General features: G+C 33.2%; 2 long non-coding RNA genes across 3 annotated transcripts; one reads left to right on the forward strand and one right to left on the reverse strand.

Annotated features, from left to right (window-relative positions):
• Positions 1–1563: 1563 nt before the first annotated feature.
• On the reverse strand, positions 1564–18180 carry LOC125657425 (uncharacterized). 2 transcript variants are annotated; one of them, XR_008799489.1, is made up of 4 exons: positions 18022–18180; positions 10642–10854; positions 5296–5366; positions 1564–3487 (listed from the first exon to the last, which is right to left on the reverse strand). It is a non-coding gene; the product is annotated as an uncharacterized LOC125657425 (long non-coding RNA). The 2 variants fall into 2 exon arrangements; XR_008799490.1 differs by lacking the exon at positions 18022–18180 and adding an exon at positions 16151–16625.
• On the forward strand, positions 13478–14457 carry LOC125674777 (uncharacterized). Its single transcript, XR_008799491.1, has 2 exons — positions 13478–13927; positions 14155–14457. It is a non-coding gene; the product is annotated as an uncharacterized LOC125674777 (long non-coding RNA).
• Positions 18181–19816: the final 1636 nt, after the last annotated feature.

The following is a 19816-nucleotide window of genomic DNA, read 5'->3' on the forward strand; positions in this document are numbered from 1 at the left end:
ACCATGTCACATGTGAACACACACCGGAAACTCACTACAGAGTGTATAAACTTGATATATTACATGAAAGTCACTACATTTAGTCTGGCGGTTGATTGAAGGAATTAAAAGGGAACTCAAGTGTTTCAACCACTTCTCAAAAAACAACTTTTTGGGGAATTTATATAAATATCAGAGAGAGAGAGAGAGAGAGAGAGAGAGGCTGTCTAGTGTTTTGTCAGTTGAACTAAAATATACTCTTCTGTAACAGAAATTAATGTTAAAAAGATTTGAAAAAGGTTTTCAGTCTAAGAAGCTAAATTCAAGATAAGTTTAATTATTTGAAGATATCATCAATTCATTTGATGCTTGCAACAATTCAATGAAACATGTTCAGATAATTACTAAAATCTACAATTCTGAATTATTGCGCGCATTGATTGAATTCTTTATAGCATTGAATACTTTGATGAGTTGATTAGGCTATAGTTGAATTGTTGTTCTCTTCAAATGAATTACTGATATCAACAATTGAATTGATGCCCTCCACAATTTAATTAAAAAAAGCTTTAATTCAATTACTGGCGCTTCAATTCAATTACTGTGTGTAATAATTTAATTATTGCTCTCTTCAATTGAATTGATATTTATTCAATTGATACATGCAATACTTCTTCTAGATACAACAACTATCTAATTAGATCTGTCTTGAATTCATTATATTAATTGAAGTGTTTCTCTCTATATAAGAGTTGATGTGCTCATTAATTTCTTGTACAAAAATCGTTGTAAATAATTAAGATATTTTCAATTGAATTAAAGAGATTATTAAATCAATTATACGGAGCTCAAAATCACATGCCGCGCTGAAGTATTGCAGTCATCAGTTAAATAAATGCGCGCAGCAAACCCATTATTGCTCTCATACATTGAATTGATGGGCAGCGCGCATTATTTAATATATGGGGGCAATAATTGATGTGAACACCTAATCAATTGATGAGAACAATGATTGATTTGATGCGCACGTCAATTGATTATTACGGGTAATAATTGAACTGATCTTTTTATCTGAGTTTTTGTTAATTTGGCGCTCCTTATCAGTCACACTTGTAATATAACCAATGTTGCATTCAAAGGCGTCTGTATCCTGGATGTCCTTTATGTCGAAATACGACACCAAAGGCCATTTAAAGGTGACCATACAGGAAATATTCCTGGTTATATGACAGTGTACTACAGTGCTTTAAAGATCTTTTTTTTAAATATCTGAATACAGACACTGCTCAAGTCACAGGAAGAACTTGTACCAAGGACTTTTAAAAATACTGTGTGTCCCTGCATCCATCATGAATCTGATCGTTCAGAGTTCAGGATTTTTCTTTCGTACTACTCTTTCAGCAATCTATCAAGAGATACTGAATTTATAAGACTCTATTAAATTGTCTTGATTTTTCATTAGTATTTGAGAAGACACTGAGTAAAAATACTCCTAATCCAATTTGTCACTTGCGAAGTCCAAACCTAATGAAAACTACACCAATTTTAAGACTTCTTTAAAGCAAAGTACAATCAACTGCAAAATATAGGTGTACATATTTATTTCATAAGCATACAAAGCTGATCAATTTAGCTCAAAAAACCTCATATGATGTAAATAAAGCTACTCTTTAGTCTTAAAACAGCAGACACTTAATGTTCATTCATATTTGAAATTTGAGTTAGCTATCAAACTTGAAATATCTATTGAATATAAATGAAAACAAGTTACAAGTAAGAGCATGGTACTATCAATTACATTATAAGTACATTAGTGTTAAACTGCAATTAGTTTTAGTTAAATACTGTTATATTATCTTAGTATATTCATTCAGTCTTTCAATCGCACATGAATATAAGGCCTTGGAATACCATTAAACTTTTTGTTCAATTCAAGATATAGATGGAGAATTATTTCATGTGTACTGCTGTTGATTATATATTTATCAATTTTGAATGAACCAATGTATGGTGTACAATGAATGACAAATGCTGATAATACATCTTGCATATAAAACTAGTATCAAAACCATTTACAAGAAAGATTTAAGAAACATATATGCCCTCCATATTACAATATTGAAAATTATCATTTAGAATGTCTGTAGCAAAAGTTACAATGTATCTATTAGTCAGAGGCAACCATTATATGTGATCTCTAAAGGTACTGAGCAGATATTTTCAAATAACCAGTTATTTGAGTCCTGACCTTTGACCTTGAGAGTTTAAAACCAATGGGAGCCATCTATTCTTTAGGCGGCACCAGACTACCAAGTTTGATGTTTGTCAAACAAGGGTTCTCAAGATACTGAATGGACAAAATCTGATGTCCAGAGTAGTTTGACCATTGACCTTAAAATGAATACTAGATATCTACACTTATGATGTGTCAGTGTACCAAGTTTGATGTCTGTCAAGAAACGCAAACTCAAGATATTGTGTAGACAATACCTATGTCCGTAGCATTTTGACCATTGACCTTGTGACTTCAAAATCAAATGGAGTCATCTACTCCTTAGGTAAAACAAGTGTACCTGATTTGATATCTGTCAAGCAAAGAGTCCTCAATATATTGAGCAGACAATATCTTGTCATGTCCAGTTTGACCCTTGACCTTGTGACCTCAAAATCCACGGGGTATCTAATTCTTAAGGAAAATTAGTGAACCAAGTTTGATGTCTGTCAAGCGAATGGTTCTCAAATATTGAACAGACGGTATCTTACTATGTCCAATTTTACCTTCAACCTTGGGATCTGGAAATCAGTAGGGGTCATCTACTCTCTAGGGGCAACCGCTGTACCAAGTTTAGTAACTGTCAGGTAAAGGGTTGGTTCTTTAAATATTCAGTGGACAATATTTTATTATGTACAGTTTGACCTTTGTCCTTGTGACTTCAAAATGAATATGGGACATTATGGGACATATACTTCTTAAAGGAAACCATCTACTTCTTAAAAGAAACCACCTACTTCTTAAAAGAAACCAGTATACCGAGTTTGATGTCTGTCAGGAAAGCGTTCTCAAGATATTGAACAGACAATATCTTACTGTGTCCAGTTTGACCCTTGACCCTGTGACCTGTAAATTAATATGGTTCATTCACTATCTAGGGGCAATCATTGTACCAAGTTTGGAAACAGTCAAGCAAAAGAATTCATTAGATATTGAGCAGACAAGATTTGCTCTACAGACCGAATTAGTCATGTAAAACAATATATACGTCCCCTCTCGTTCAAATGGAGGGGGCATAAAAATTGGATTAACTCTTTGTAACACCTCTGTCAGGAAGTAATTTTTTTAACAGCAAACTTTCCACGACACCATGTTAAACTGGACAGCGATTTCTCCTTCCAAATGGATTTTAGACAGCAACCTGAGCCAGAGTTTTTCCTAGTTTGATGAAAGTCTCAAATTGTCTTTACAAAGCTGCTTTTTCTGCAGTGGTCCAAGTGTGGCACTGAACATTGGCTGTAATAAAGAATGGACAGTACATATCACTTGAAACAGTTGTACAACAGTTTCTTGAAAGATTGTCCAACTCATTTTCTCTATCATTTACCATAACTTAAAGTAAATGATTTCAAATCAATAATATATTTTTTAAATGTTCTATCCTAAACCTTTATTAAACTACCAATAGATATTTAATATAAAATAAGAATATTGATAAAACTGATGTATGCTCCCCAAAATACATCTCACCTGAATGAACTATTTCAAATAACAAATGATTCACACAATGCTCAATAAATGTTGATATATTGTTGGAATGAAGGTTTCTTTATCATATATAAGGTATATGTTGAGTGATGTTGACCTTTACAAAATGACCTTGAGTGACCTTTGTCTGAAAGCCATTTGCCTATTACCTATCTGCACGATTTATGATCCATACTTGTTTAAAAACTAATGAAATAAGGCACTTTTCCTTATATATAAGGTGTATATTCTGAGTGAGCCTGACCTTCCCAAAATGACATTGGTCCAAAAGTCTGGTCATGAGTAAACTTTGAGTAGAGTAACAGAAAAATATGACTGTCCAAAATCCCAGCATTAAATTGGTGCAGCCTAAAGAACATTTGACTTTTGAGTCATGTGATCATGACCCTCTACAAATAACCTGGGCATAAGGTTTATGACATACTTCTTGGCTATAAGCAGCCTCTGTGTCAAGTATGACTTCTCCATGCACCTCTAACTTAGAATATTAACATTCCTAAGACTTCATAATCTGAAACTCCTAAACTGTGCCCCTAAACTTGTCTGAATGACTTGTGTTCAGGGTCATGACATTTCTTTGATCATATTTTAATTAATCTTGTATAATTTTCTGAAGTTATTTCATAATAAAATTACATTATAGAGAAGAATTTTGCATTGCACACCCAGAAACCTTGACCTAGCTTGTCCAAATGATTATCATCTGATGCTGGTTGTTGCACATTCTTTGAACACAAGCAATCTCTGCACCTAGTATATTATTCTCCTGTTTATCTCATCTTGCAATTTATGGCAAGGACAAACAAGATGTGTTTGTGAAACACAAATGCACCCGATAATGGTCAATTCTGAAGATGGCCAAGGTCAAAAGGACAAATATCTTGGTACCAGTAAAAAGATCTTGTCACAAGAAATGTTCAAGTACAATATGAAAGCTCTAATATCTACCATTTAGAAGTTATGACCAATGTCAATTTTTTCTCAAAAAGTAGGTCAAATGTCAAGGTCAAAAGGTTTAGTACCCACGGAAAGGTCTTGTCATAAGGAATACTCATGTGAAATATCAAAGCTCTAGCTCTTACTGTTCAAAGGTTATTAGCAAGGTTAAAGTTTCAGACAGAATGACAGACAGGACAAAAACAATATCCCCCCCCCCCCCCCGATCTTTGATCTAGGGGGCATAAAAATATCTGTAATCTTGTCCAAATGACCCTCTGCTAAGGTCAGGACATACCCTTAAGTTAAAGCAAACAAGGCTCAAAATTTTTCTAATTTCAAAGAAACAACAAAATGATCTAAATTAAGTAAACTTTGTCCAATCATTATGAAAACCCTAGGTGCAGATTTTTATATGTCTTTATGATTTAAGAGAGTGTACACATTTTAAGAAAATTCCATTAGCTAGTCTCCTAAAATGAGTACAGCCAAAATTATGCCTACAGACAAATCGACAGACAGACAGACCAACAGACAGACATGGCGATTCTAATATACCCTCCTAAACTTCATTTGCTTGGGAATAACAAAATATAATACAAATTATGACATACAAATACCTCGCTTTTTTCTTCCCGACTTCCTAGATGAGCTTGGGGGCCTCAGTATCTGCATTCCCTCTGAATATAGTCTACAACATTGAAGAGATAAAGCTTTAAAATTTTTGTACTGCTGTAAGTTACTATTAACAAAATGTAAATGAACTTTAAATATGTAATATACATATCGCGTTTTCCAAACACATAAACAAGTTACTTCCACCCTGTGTATGTGGGGACTCGGGCAAGTGTTGATGTCTCTATTTGAGTGAAATCCAATTACAAGAATATTAGTAATTGCTTCCCCAAACTGCATCTAACCAATGAAGTTGAACTACTTCATGTAACAAATGACTTGCACAATGATATATAACTTTTGAAATAAAGATTCTTTTCTATATAAGGTACATGTTGAGTGACCTTGATCTTTCCAAAATGATCTTTAGTGACCTAATCATTTGAAATTTATTAAGTTGCCTATTTAACTTATCTGTGTAATATATGGTCAATACCTATTCAAAAACTTTTTCCTTGTTAAATATAACCTTATTTTATTACCAAACATTTTGTCTTCACGCCGCACAACACAGTACACGTTAACATTATTTCACATTAGGAAATACTGGTCCAATCATTTTAAATATTGAATGTTTTTAAATCTTTTTTTTTTTAAATGCATTCATTATTTCTAAGTTACATTTTAATTTCTGAGGTGCAGGGTGGTGAGTAGGAATGTTATTTTTGAAATCATCACAATTAAATCATATCAAGATTGTGAAACTAAATTCAACATGCTTTAAACCAAATTTCAATGTGTTGATTGAGAGACAAAAGAGTTTTGAAATCCAAATATAAACTTTGAATATTTTAGAAAGAGATAACAATGTTAAAAAGTTCTTGGATATCAACATGGTTGGTTACTACAGGCTTCTCAAAAGAATTGATCACTTTGTATTGACATTGAAACTCACTTAACAGTTTAAGTGTGTGAAAAATCTGTATTGACAATGAAACTCACTACATGTGTGTGATAAATCTGTATTGACATTGAAACTCACTACATGTGTGTGATAAATCTGTATTGACATTGAAACTCACTACATGTGTGTGATAAATCTGTATTAACATTGAAACTCAATATATGTGTGTGATAAATCTGTATTGACATTGAAACTCAATATATGTGTGTGATAAATATGTATTGACATTGAAACTCACATGTGTGTGATAAATCTGTATTGACATTGAAACTCACTACATGTGTGTGGTAAATCTGTACTGGCATTGAAACTCACTACATGTGTATTGATCTGTACTGACATTGAAACTCACTACATGTGTGTGATGTGTACTGGCATTTAAACTCACTACACGCATGTGATAAATGCATACTGGCACTGAAACTCATTACATGTGTGCAAATGTGTACTGGCACTGAAACTCACTGCATGTGTGTGATAAATATATATTGACATAAAACTCACTGCATATATCAGATGTGTTCTAACATTGAAACTTGCTACATGTGTGATAAATGCATATGTATATTGGCATGATATCACGTGTGCATTGCATGTGTGTGATAAATGGAATCCTTCATTCGTATGAATGGGAGATAGGGAAATTCCACCGAGGGGACAAGATTTGCAGTCTAGGACGAGACTTTGCTGAATCTTAAGCAGTGAATCTTGTTCCAGAGGTGGAATTTCCCTATCCCACATGAGCAAATAATAAAGTGTTATTTTTCTCACATTTTATCAGTTCAGTATTTTAATTCAAGAGCTTTGAGAAAATTCAAAATTATTGAAATCCTTCTTTGAATATATGCAAAAATTAATTACACAGTATGAAGATCTCAGCATACCTGAAAATGGTTTACAATATAACTGTAAAGTACAAAACCCAAGGTTGTCCATAAAAAAGCTATACATAATATATATCAAATTGAAATTTGAAGAAAACAATACAAACTATTTTTCTTTATCGTGTAATGTAAATCAAAAAATATACGACATACATATGTACATCACAAGCAAAGATATGTCTTAGCAGTGTAAGACAGAAAAATCTTGTATGGCTGTCTCACATGGGTTGAGTTGGTCTCACACTAGTGATTATGTGAGAAAGATGTATATTGCCTTATACTGGCATGAGCCTCACTATTAATATATAATCAATTGAAATAGAGTCTGTATATTGATGAAGCAAACTAAAGGCCAATTTCATTTGTCCAAAACTGGTGTACACTGCATTGCATACGTTATAAAACTGGTGTAAAACAACGCATTGAAAAATAAAATAAACTGTCGAAAACAAAAATATGGCAGAACATGTTATTTTCATTCTTGCCACTTTTATAATATATTCAAATCATCCAAATCCTTGACATAATTCACAAAGATCCCATAAAAGCATGAACATGATACATGCATGCAAACTATATAAACGGTGAAGCTGTTATGCATGAATTCTCATATTTTCAGTTGATGTTAATTTGTTAATCACCTCATATACCCTGACAAACTAGACAGTGATTCCTTATATTTATGTTCCCAGAACTTAGGGTATACTCTGTTCTCAATAACTATACAAGAGATCCTTTATATGCAATCTTTTTAAGATGATTGTACATACATGTATATCATTTGGATGTGCAGAAAGATAGTATTTTAGTCTGAATGTGCATGCATTGGATTTTGGTACACTAACTTGGGAATCAGTCTAAATTTTTTGTTGTTCTTTGAGATTGTTTAATATTCATATTGTAGGCATTTATTAATTAAGACTTGTAATTTTTAAGATTTTTATTTTTAAGATATTTATTAACTGATCTGCATGTTCAAAATGACCAATCTGCACATGCATGCAAAATTTCATTTTGATTGGATTTAATACTAAAATGTCTGTAACTTTCTTATGAATAAAGTGAATGAGTTGATATCACAGCATAGTAGATAGTATGTGTATCTATATAGATTGGTGTAATACAAAAATGCCAACACTCAGTATATGCATATCCTGTCTTTTGAAGATTCTATATTTTTTCTATATTTCAAGGACCATAATGTTTATGTTTTTCATTAAATTCTTCTGAAGTTGAGGATTTTAGTATGTCTTGGCACTTACAAATTGGTATGGTTAAAATTACTAGCCAGCATGTGCATGCACAATTGTGCTAAATTTTGATTAGACAATTTCAAAATCTCCACAGCTTTCTTATATATGATGCAAACATGAAATTCAAACTAATTATGCTAATCATATGTACATGATACAAATACCTGTTGGATGACATCAACAGAATTACAGATTGACATATGCACATAACGTGCATTGCTTTCTTTCATTTTTTGGTACTGAAATGACCACAACTTTCTTATTAAGGTATTCCATGTATAATGAAAGGATAATGAACAATTTTGAAGGATTTAGATCAACATAAAAGTTTGTTGTTAAATAATGATGAAAGTGAAGCAGATAAAATTCACATGACTGGTAAATGATTAGAAGCTGACCTTTTTGCACTTAAGACTTTTTGGAAGAGTTGTCTGCCCTTTGTAAAAATAAGAAAAATCTAATTTTCTAAAAATGTGTGTGGTCAATGATTAATTTTATTTCATATTTTCATAAAAAGAAAGTGTATGCAACTTTCTACCAAGAGATTATTATGAAAATATAACTTGTTTTTAAAATATTGTAATAAAACATGCTTTTCCCATATACTTCAATGTTAAATTCTAGGTGAAATAAATCAAGCAGTAAACAAAATTTTGAAAATTCCTATGGTGGATTATTTTTATTTGATGAACCCTTCAAAATGATACCATGATTATAAATATTCCACCATCCATTTATTAGATATGAAATATGGTCATTATACATTGAATACCTTAAAGGGTAATTAAATTAAAATGATTTTTTGCTGTTGATTTACAATATGAATACCTACACATGCACACGTCAAGCATTTCATTCTGATTAGTTGCATACGTAATATTTAGATAACTGGTAAATCTCTTATGAATGAGAAAAATGGAATTATATTGACATATTCCAGGTACATACTATAAAAACTTAGAACGTAAGATTATGATTAGTTGTGCAGAAGCACAATGACATAATTTCTTAAATGGGGGGATGTTTGCTTAAACTACTCTCACACATCCTAACTGAAGAGCAACTTGAACTGACCAATGCAAGTCTGTCTTCCATTCTGAGTGATTGATGAAAAGTTCCTGTGGTTTTAAAAACGATAGAAAATGCATTGTTCCTTCAAATATATTGTTGGTGCGAACAGATATTCTAAGTATTTTTACAAACTATGGTCTTTCTCTGATTGATTGAGAGGGGTCGTAAAATCTTATGTCAGTAAAATAAAGGAGACATAATAGAAATTTGAAGGAGTGATTATTGGGATACCAGATCCCCCCCCCCCCCCCCCCCCATGTAAATATAGAAGAGAGAGGGTTAATTTGTGATGAGCCACTGTGATGAAATCTCCAAATGTTTTAGATATACATATACAACAATATAAGATAAACAACTTTGTATTCAATATTTGTATTCACCTGAGGATGGATGTTAAAATCCAGAAAGCACTAGCGATTTGAATATATTTTGGAACTGCATATTTTCCTGCTTTTTTATTTAATTATTTTGACTGTGTGATATCAACTCTTTCTATTTGGATTATATATATATATATATATATATATATATATAAATTGATGATCAGATGGAGTTCAATCACATAACATTTATTTCTCTACAGGCTGTTTCGTAAGGGGATGGTTTCCCCTCACTCGTTGGGAAAAAAATGACATCTAACGAAAAACATCTGCATGGCTGAGAATATGTTACACAGAAACATACTGGATAGTTGCTAAGCATGATTACACACATGATTGAGTAAATAGAAATATATATATATATATATAGATAGATAGAGAGAGAGAGAGAGAGAGAGAGAGAGAGAGAACTAAATACACATTAAGTCTTAAGGTTCAAGCCACATAATGCTGTAAATTGTAGGTGGAGGACCTCTGGATAGTGAGTACATGCTGCATGGATGTTCCCTATGACCCCCACCAATGATACATTGCCTGATAATTCATTTAAAAATGTTAAAGGAAAGAAATTCCAATCTTGTTTTTGATATTGCACTTTCTTCTCATTTATTTTGATAAAAGGGGTGCTTAGTTTATTAAATTCCTGAAAAAAAGCAATCGATAGAAAAATGCTGGTTAAATTTCGAATTGGAGCCTAGTAGGAAAAGAATACAGTACCTAAAATTTCTTGTGGTTAAAAAGTTAATTTCGATCTCATGGTGACATGGATGATTATTTATATGAATAATTTGTCACATACTTGACTCCAAGGAGGTTAGGTTCTTCATAATGATATCCCAGCTAGTTCCTCTCTTCTTTCTATGTCTCTACTGGCATTTTGAGACACATAGTTTTTGGGTGGTTTTCCACTCCTATTACAAGCTTCCTTAAACAGCACCTGGGTAGCCACTTTCAGAATCATTTACATGGTTCCCTGCATGTTTCATCTGTATCTCATAATCTGTTGCGTCAACTATGAAAAAGAAACTTGACATTAAAATCAAATGCAAAGAATCTAATGAAACATTAGCTTGCATATACACATGTATTTATATTATTTTTCAATCTAACATTGCATGGTGACACATATGATTAACATATATAGCATGGAAATATTTCCTAAACATGGATTATTAAAGTACAAATACATGTATGCATATTTAAGAAATAAGTTTAATTTTTTAAAGTATTTAAGGGCATGAACTGCTGGGTACCTGTAAAGTGCGAAACGAAATCGAAACGAAACGAAACGAAATCCGCCGAAACGAAACGAAATCTACCGAAACGAAACAGATTGTATAACCGATCTCTTTTAATTATATCAGTTAAGCCGAAGGCCTACATCAAAGGGGAGGCGAATTTTATTGATATGTGATAACTTTCACAGGGGCCTAAGATGCCATTTTTAATTATTATAATTAAAAGAGTTTGGTTATACAATTTGTTTCATTTCGCTTAGGTAGGTTTCGTTACGTTGGGTTTCGTTTCCTTTCGACATATTTCGTTTCGGTGGATTTCGTTTCGTTTCGGTATATTTCGTTTCGTTTCGCACTTTACAGGTACCCTGAACTGCTGCGCTTTACGCCAGCATACTTCATGAAGAGTGTTGGTGCTTCATGAAAAGTATGGTGCATGTTTATGCCCTCTGACATGTAAATAAACATCATGATCTGAATTTTTAACATATTATGAACACTCAACTTAATATATTTAGTGGTACCAGACTACTATACATAAATGTAAGCTTAAATATTCTTGTATGTGTTGCTCTATTTCTACTGAATAGAAGTAGAATAGTATTCTTACTAGGCCTACTATATAATTGATACCAATAGAATTCGAATGCTGGACAACTCGCCCCCAAGACAACTCGCCCCCAAGACAACTCGCCCCCTCTTAGGACAACTCGCCCTCTCTCAGGACAAGTCGCCCCCTTCTCTTGAGACACTCGCCCCCCAGGGTTTGACATTAACTTTTTGGGGCACTAGACCAATCGGGCTACTTAAAATGATTTTTGCTAGACCTGACCTTACATCCACTAGCCCTGACCAACATTCCAGAATTTTTTTTTATAAGATTCTCCATATCTAAATACATGTACTTAATTTAAATGAAAAACGTTAAGTTTGAACTAAAATGCATTTAATTGTCTCGAAAAAATCTTTAATCTCGTCATTCAATTTGATGCTTTTACTTTCAACCCTATTTTCAGTTTCATTAAATTTTTACCGGCACGGAAATTCTTTAATCCATTTAGAATAAATTGACCTCAATATTTTTTTTAAAATTTCTATTTCATAAGCCCTAGCTGCTTTGTTTCTTCCCAACGTTTTCCTTTTTTTTTCTTTCTTGAGACATCTTTTGCTTTCATTGAGGACGAGATTTCATATTTGATTATATAGACATTCCTGCACATATGTTTAATAAACACTTTCTTATATTCAATTCAAATTAACTGTTTTGGTGGTTTTTTTAATGAAAGTGAATTCAATAATTCTATTTAACCAAAACATAACTTTACACACTTTAACAATGTGTAGATGTCGTAGAACATCACTTACGACCGCGACTTATTAGAACTAAAGATAGAGATTATGTCATCATGCGGTTCATTAAATTGCTCGCAAACTCTTTACAGTTATTTTTTTTATGAATAAAATATTTTATGATTTAAAGTAAAGTTTCTTAAATTTGTTCATATTTTTAACACGACCAGTCGGACTAGTAAATAAACATTTTACCCAACCAGACCTATCATTTAGTAGTCTCGGTCGGTCGGGCGTGCCTTAGTGTCAAACCCTGCCCCTAATATTATATATAAATATATTATCACATTTTATTTTTATTTTGTGTGTGTTATTTACACTTTTAACATTTATCAATGATGAAGCATGTAAAACTCTAGTAAACTCGCTAGTTACATCCAGATTAGATTACGGAAATGCATTGCTTTATGGTGTTCATTCTAAACACACCAGCAAACTTCAGAGGGCACAAAACACAGCTGCAAGATTAATAACACGCTCAAAAAAATCCGACCATATTACTCCTGTTCTAATAGATCTTCACTGGTTCCCAGTTGAGTACAGAATTCAATATAAGATACTTCCTTCATACTTTCAAATCTCCCAACAACCTATCTCCAGTTTACATAAAGGATATCCTTACAGTTTACAATCCCACACGATCACTAAGATCCGAATCTCTGCATCTTCTCCAGGTACCTCGGACACGTACGAAAACATATGGGGATCGACGTTTGGACAAAGCTGCATCGAGTCTCTGGAATTCTCTGCCTTTTAAACTCAGACAATGTACTTCATTGTCTAATTTTAAAGTGGACCTCAGAATGCATCTCTTTAAATTAGCTTTTAATTTGTGATTATTTTTATATACTTAGTGCTCTTACATACAGCTCTTACAGTGCTGTTAACAAAAAACAAACAACCCCCCCCCCAAAAAAAAAACCCTGCTGTTTGTTATTATGCCTATGTCCTTGTTATGTATTTAATTATTCCTAAGGGTTGTTTTAAATTGTTTCATATGTTATTAGGGTAATCATATCATATCGCTATATATTAATAATAATCATACATGCCAACTTTCCCGATTTAGGCGGGATCTTCCCGATTTTACCCTCCGGTCCCGCTTTCCCGATCGGGAAAGCAAAATTACCCTAAAATCCCGATTTGAAATTTTTTCCGACCGAAATTTCCGATTTCACGATTGAAAACGAGTTTGAAAGCGGGATAATCGTGAAATCTCGTGACCAGAATTGGAAATCCCGCGTCATTTCTGAACTGGCCAATCAGAAATCGGGACAATAGTCAGCCATTGCTGTTTACCTGTGTCGCATGGTGTCGGGTTGGCCTGTGTCGGGGTGTTTATTGGACAGTACGAAGCATGTTTTGATAGTAATTAATCGGGAAGACGGATTTCAAATTGACCTATCCTTTACACAAACGTGAATGACAACGATGCTAGTGTCACCACCAAACAATCGGACATTCCGCCTCTCGCTGACAGCATCCAAAATTTGCAATAAGGTACGTCAAGTATATATTTTTTCCAACTATAATAATATAGGCTATCCAAATCTATCCGTCTATAGCGATGTATTATATAGTCTATATAGTGTAGTATTCATTAAATATACTTTGTGATGCGTAATTCGCACAAGTCTGTACTGAATTTTTTATTTAGCAAGTAGCCTTAATTTACAAGTAAAACGGAATATTTTGATGTGGGTTTTTTTTCCTGGTAATTATTTCAGATGTCATGGGTGCAAAGGTTTTGTTCGCAAACTTCATAGCAGGGCAGATCACTCCTTTTTTGGTTGCAATGCAGATTATTCCACCAGTCTCTGCAAGCCCATGTTTACAGACAAGCAAGATCGCCTTTGCAGTCGTACCTAAATGCATGTGATTTAATTTAAATTTTGATATATAGACCGGCCAATGTTTATTGTATGGTGTAAAAGGATGCAACCTTAAATATTATTTGATATTATGTATGTGACTTGTTGGAGAAGATTTTTTGCTGAATAGATGATTTTAATAAAATATTAATGTATATCTTTCAAAGTTTTTTTTATATAGTTAATGGTCAAACACATTTGATGTTGTGTTAATATATGATACATTAACAATGATTTGATTGATATTTTATTTGAAAGGACAAATATTTATTTTCATGCTAAAATGTCGTGAATTTTGAGCTTTGAAAAAAGGTCGTCGCGCGCAAAATCCCCCATGGGGATTTTTAAAAGTTGGCATGTATGAATAATATTTATGCATTTTAATTCTGACACTATGAATATTTTATTCACATGTATGTGCACATCGATTTTATATTATCTTTTCTTTCACATTTGTAAAGCGCTTTAGAGAACTAATGTTGATAGGGCGCTATATAAATCTTTTAATTACAATTACAATTATAAAGATACGTCTTTTTCTTTCATACTTTAACACGAATGGTAAATTCTAATAGAATTATACATATATTTAATTATTGCATTTCAGAAAAAGTTATATTTTTCATAAATCAATTGGCAAGGAAAATTATATTTACTGATCTTCAGGTAATTGATTAAATGTCTCTAATACTGAGAAAATTTTGAGGGTGTGGGTGTTTCTTTTATCGATATAGTATACATAAGTGTAAAGGTGAAGCATGAATATTCTGATACATGTAATTATCTTTTAATGCATTTCTCAACTAATACCCGTTGAAAAATAAAATTCCCATTTTAGAAATTTTATAACGACTTTGCTTTACTGATTCTTTTTACGCAGTGTGATTCTTTTTACACGGTGATTTCAAAGTGTAAAGAACTCTGATGATGAGTAACTCATAACGTTTGAAGTAAATTTATAACAGCTTGGGGGAAATGAAACAATTAGATTTAACAACAGACGCAGATTATTGATAATTATACTACGTCAGCTGTAGACCAAGCTAATACTCTCCCTATACCAAACGCTAACTTGTTTCCGCTGAAATTATATATTTTACATGTACATAAAAGTGATGATGAATTTACTGAACCCAAACACTGGATTTCCACTAAAATCGTTCGTCTTGCATAAAAAGACATGAAGTTCGGTGTTAATGTGAACACGTCTTATTGTCTGTGATGTATATACTATCTATAAGAAATTCATTAATTTTTGGTAATACACCTCTTGGATTTAGACCAAAAATAATAATTGTAAACATGTATGATATGTAGGAGCGAATTATCTCAAGAGAGGGGGCGAGTTGTCCCGAAGAGGGGGCGAGTTGTCTTGAGGGCGGGTTGTCCCGATGAGGGGGTGAGTTGTCTTGAGGGCGAGTTGTCTTGGGGGCGAGTTGTCCTGATACCTAGAATTCATATACACACTATGGCAAAAATATTACAATGTAGGTTCATTGTTAATATTATTAAAATATCATACATACATGTATATCATACTATTTTACCACTACCCCTACAACAGACATGGGCAATACTCATTATACTGCACAGGTATTTTAATCAATCAATATATATAAATAAATAAAAGGAAAAAACTCTATCTCTATAAATAGATGATAAATACACTATATATCTATCTATATGCATCCCCCCTCCCATTTTTCTATTTGTATCCATTTACAGATTAACAGCTGATTAAAAATTCAGATACCTGTAAATACTGGTAAACAGAGAGACAGACAATGGTAATACATGTATATGCAGCACTGACTGATGTCTATAAACAATGATATCCTCATTTTATACTTACTAATACATAACTTTAAACACAGCACTAAGAAAATAATCTGACCCCTTTTTTTTCTTCTTCAGTCGGTCTACGGCACGAGAAAAATAATCTCCAAGTGCTGACAAATTCAAAAACTTCTGAATTTTTAACAATACTATTTTACATTTGTAAATGGTGCAAAATACAGATAATATTTTGAAACATAGGCTACACAAAATTGATTTACATAACTTCATTTATTTGAGAGTGTGAAATAACAAGAGTGTGAAGATTAAAACACTGTTACGTAATCGTTAGAGATGTCTATGAAACTCACGATAACATGTACCCAGTTCGAATCTCGTAATGGATTTATTATTTTTTTTTTCAATTTTATTTTTAGAAATACATATAAATAGTATCTGATTTCTTACAATTGAATAAGTAAAAAAATAAACAAAGATAAAAAATGTCATTTCTGCAACTTTATATGAAATTTACAAAAAGCCCTGGGGATCTTCCCCACTCGATTGAACAGTCTGTACATGTTCTGGTGCCGGTGTTGCGGTGATCGCTGTCGCTAGTGTTCAGGGTCGCTCTAAAAATAGCGGTAGCCCTTGACCGAAACCCCTTTATTTTTTTAAATGTAAGTTACACCGATTTGGCAACACTCTGAGAGAGAGAGAGATAGAAATCCGGATCTGCTCTTGCCTTTTCATAAATTCAGTGAACTAGATTGGAGTTTCCATTTACTTAAAAAGTATATCTTCTTAACAGGACAAACATTGATAATTTAACATGAATTTGGTCTGGTATGAAAACACTGGATCTAGCTGCATGCACAAATGGGGATGGGGTTGGAGAGAAGAAAGGGGGGGGGGGGGGGGACTTCATTTTGGGACAAATTACTTTATTTTTCATTCTATTCATATTGATGAGAGACACTTGAACCGCACATACTTTAAATGTTCTTGTCCCATTTGATTTCAACACCCTTTATTTGGAAATTTCTTTCAACGCCTATAAATCAACATATTATATAAAGTTGTTTATAGCCATGGCGTAAAGTCAACCATCAGATAAATTAACCCAAAATCTTTGCAACTGGTCGATGTTGGAACAAAATGAAATCTAAACAATTTCTTAAAATAAGGTAAACAATATTTTCCCCAAGAACTTGTTTAACCGCGCTTGACCACACCTTCCTTATTAAGGGGAAAGAGGCTGGAGCTATCCACCGGTTACCAGTTAATAATATCCAAAAATAGTGGTAATAAAGACCCAATTTTTTGGAGCTATGTACTTGTTTAATTTTCTTTGATATTGTCGCTTTGAAACGGGGTTTATATCTTTGAAAATATTGAAAATATTTTGCCAAGCTAAGATAGAATATTCTAAAGAGGAAATTCCAGTTGTTCGTCAGTTTGTTATATATCAATGTTATACATTAAGATAGGCATATTCATCAAAGAATGACAAATATACTGTGTATAATAATTCAATTCTCATTTAATATTTAGAGAATTGTTGCTTTTAACGATGTTCATATGTCTAAAAAAAACCGTGTACACCGATATTGTATTGAAGAGGAAATTCTAACTATTCCTTGAATCTGTATTTGTAAAACATTTTGTCAAATCAATGATAAACCAAAATACTGAAGATAATCATGATGATATAAAACAAACACAAAAACATACAGAAAATGAAAACCATTGAACTATTTAAGCTTACACGCATCTAATTGTATCTTAGTCGTGTCAAAGGTCAACTTACTTTTTCTCACCATTACTGCAGAATAACGATACATCACATACCCCAATGTATTCAAACTAAACGGACGGGAACAAAAATATCAATTTTAAATCATTAATTGACTACTTATATTCAATTAAATAAACAAAAACACTTACATTTGCATTGTCATCCACTCGACCTCGTTTCCTTAGGAAGTTGAATTTGCGCATGCGCGAGAATGTGGCAAGGATGCAAAGTGTGTAAGCACCCCATTATGGCTCGGTGTTGTGTGTAACAAAAGTCGTGTGTAACCCGGAAACTCACACTATACAACATTTTGTATTTTCTGGGTAAAACACGATGAAAAATTCCGATTTCAAGGGGTCTCCAAACCTACGACACACTTTTGTGTCGTAGGTTCTGAAAATGTCGTAGGTTGCTCGTGTGTAACCTTATACGTGTCGTAAGTGTCGGCATAGTGCGCGAACACACACACACACACACACACACACACACACACACACACACATATATATATATATATATATATATATATATATATATATATATATATATGCGCATGTATATGCATTTATAGGATATGTCATACTATTTGTAAATAACTACATAAAATAACAAACTTACTTCCGATGCCGAGGGCAGTTTAGATATTGGACAATAATCCAATTTCTACACAAAGAGTTTACCTCGTGGATTGGAATTCTTCAAGCTTTAAAGCCATTTCAAATCGATGTTTTCAATGATGTTAGCGGCAAGAGATACAATGACATTCATTGCTGATAATTTCATGCATCAAGTGTCATTGACGTATACTGTAAATTGCTACTTTACAAATCAGTGTTCTATACAATGTTCAAAATGTTTGGTACATGTTGAATACTTGCCAAATCCGGTTATTGTCGAAAAGACAGTTTCTGCATCAGTGGAAATTTGTTTTTCTCTTTTAATATAGAAAACTTGACGAAGGAACAATTAGAACAAAGGCTAACTGTCCTAGGTTTTAAGCTACATGTACCACCAGTAATCACACAACCTTTGATTAAATTGATCCAAAATACGTACCAGGAACTCTTGTTTCCACGCGGATAGAACCGGTGGTGGAATCTGAAATGATACAGCTTTCATTAATCTGTGGAATATACATGTACAAATACTGTTAGGTGTATATTCATTTCGTTTTCGAATCAAAGACAAATAAACGTTACAATCATAGCTTCATTGTGCAGTCGTTTCTACATTGACATTGTAAATTAGTGCATTGGACTAGTAGGGCGTGTCCTATTTCGCTCCCTATAAAACATCCATTCGCATACCAAATCCAATAAAAACGTAATTTGTAAATACGTTTGTATATTTAGTGTAATTTTAGTGCTAGTGTTTTAGTAAAGCTTTAGCCATCTGATGTAAACCTTTTTGTTTGCCATGAGGTTGGGACATATCCTACCAAAAAAGGATGATCTAATTCTTCGCGTCGTTGGTAATTGCAACGATTAATTGATTAATCGTATCATGCTTAACGTCTCGCTCGATAATTTTTTCACTCATATGGGGACTTCACCTAGACCGGTCAAGGACTTCAAGTTTAGGCCTATACTCGGCGCTTACGGCCATTGAACAGTTAGGGTTCTTTAGCGTGCAACACCTACTGTGACACGGGGCATCCGTTTCTAAGGTCATGTCAGAGGACCCGTGACGTCATATTCATACCTGGTGGCGATCGTTTGGCGATGGAACTGTCACTACCGGTTTTAACGAATTAGGTTTGTCGCCACCGGAATTTGAACATTGGCCTTCAGCATGCTGGGGGGAAGCTAGAACCTTTCGGCAACCACGGCGGTTGTCATTGTAAGGAAGTAGAGTACTTCAAGCATATCCAATATTCGCAGGAAGGAGCCGAAATCATGTATCGGGGGTAAGTTTTTGAAAAGTATTATATCGTTTGCATAGAAA

The sequence above is a fragment of the Ostrea edulis genome, chromosome 10 (assembly GCF_947568905.1).
Source record: "Ostrea edulis chromosome 10, xbOstEdul1.1, whole genome shotgun sequence".
NCBI classification, from domain to species: Eukaryota; Metazoa; Mollusca; class Bivalvia; order Ostreida; family Ostreidae; genus Ostrea; species Ostrea edulis.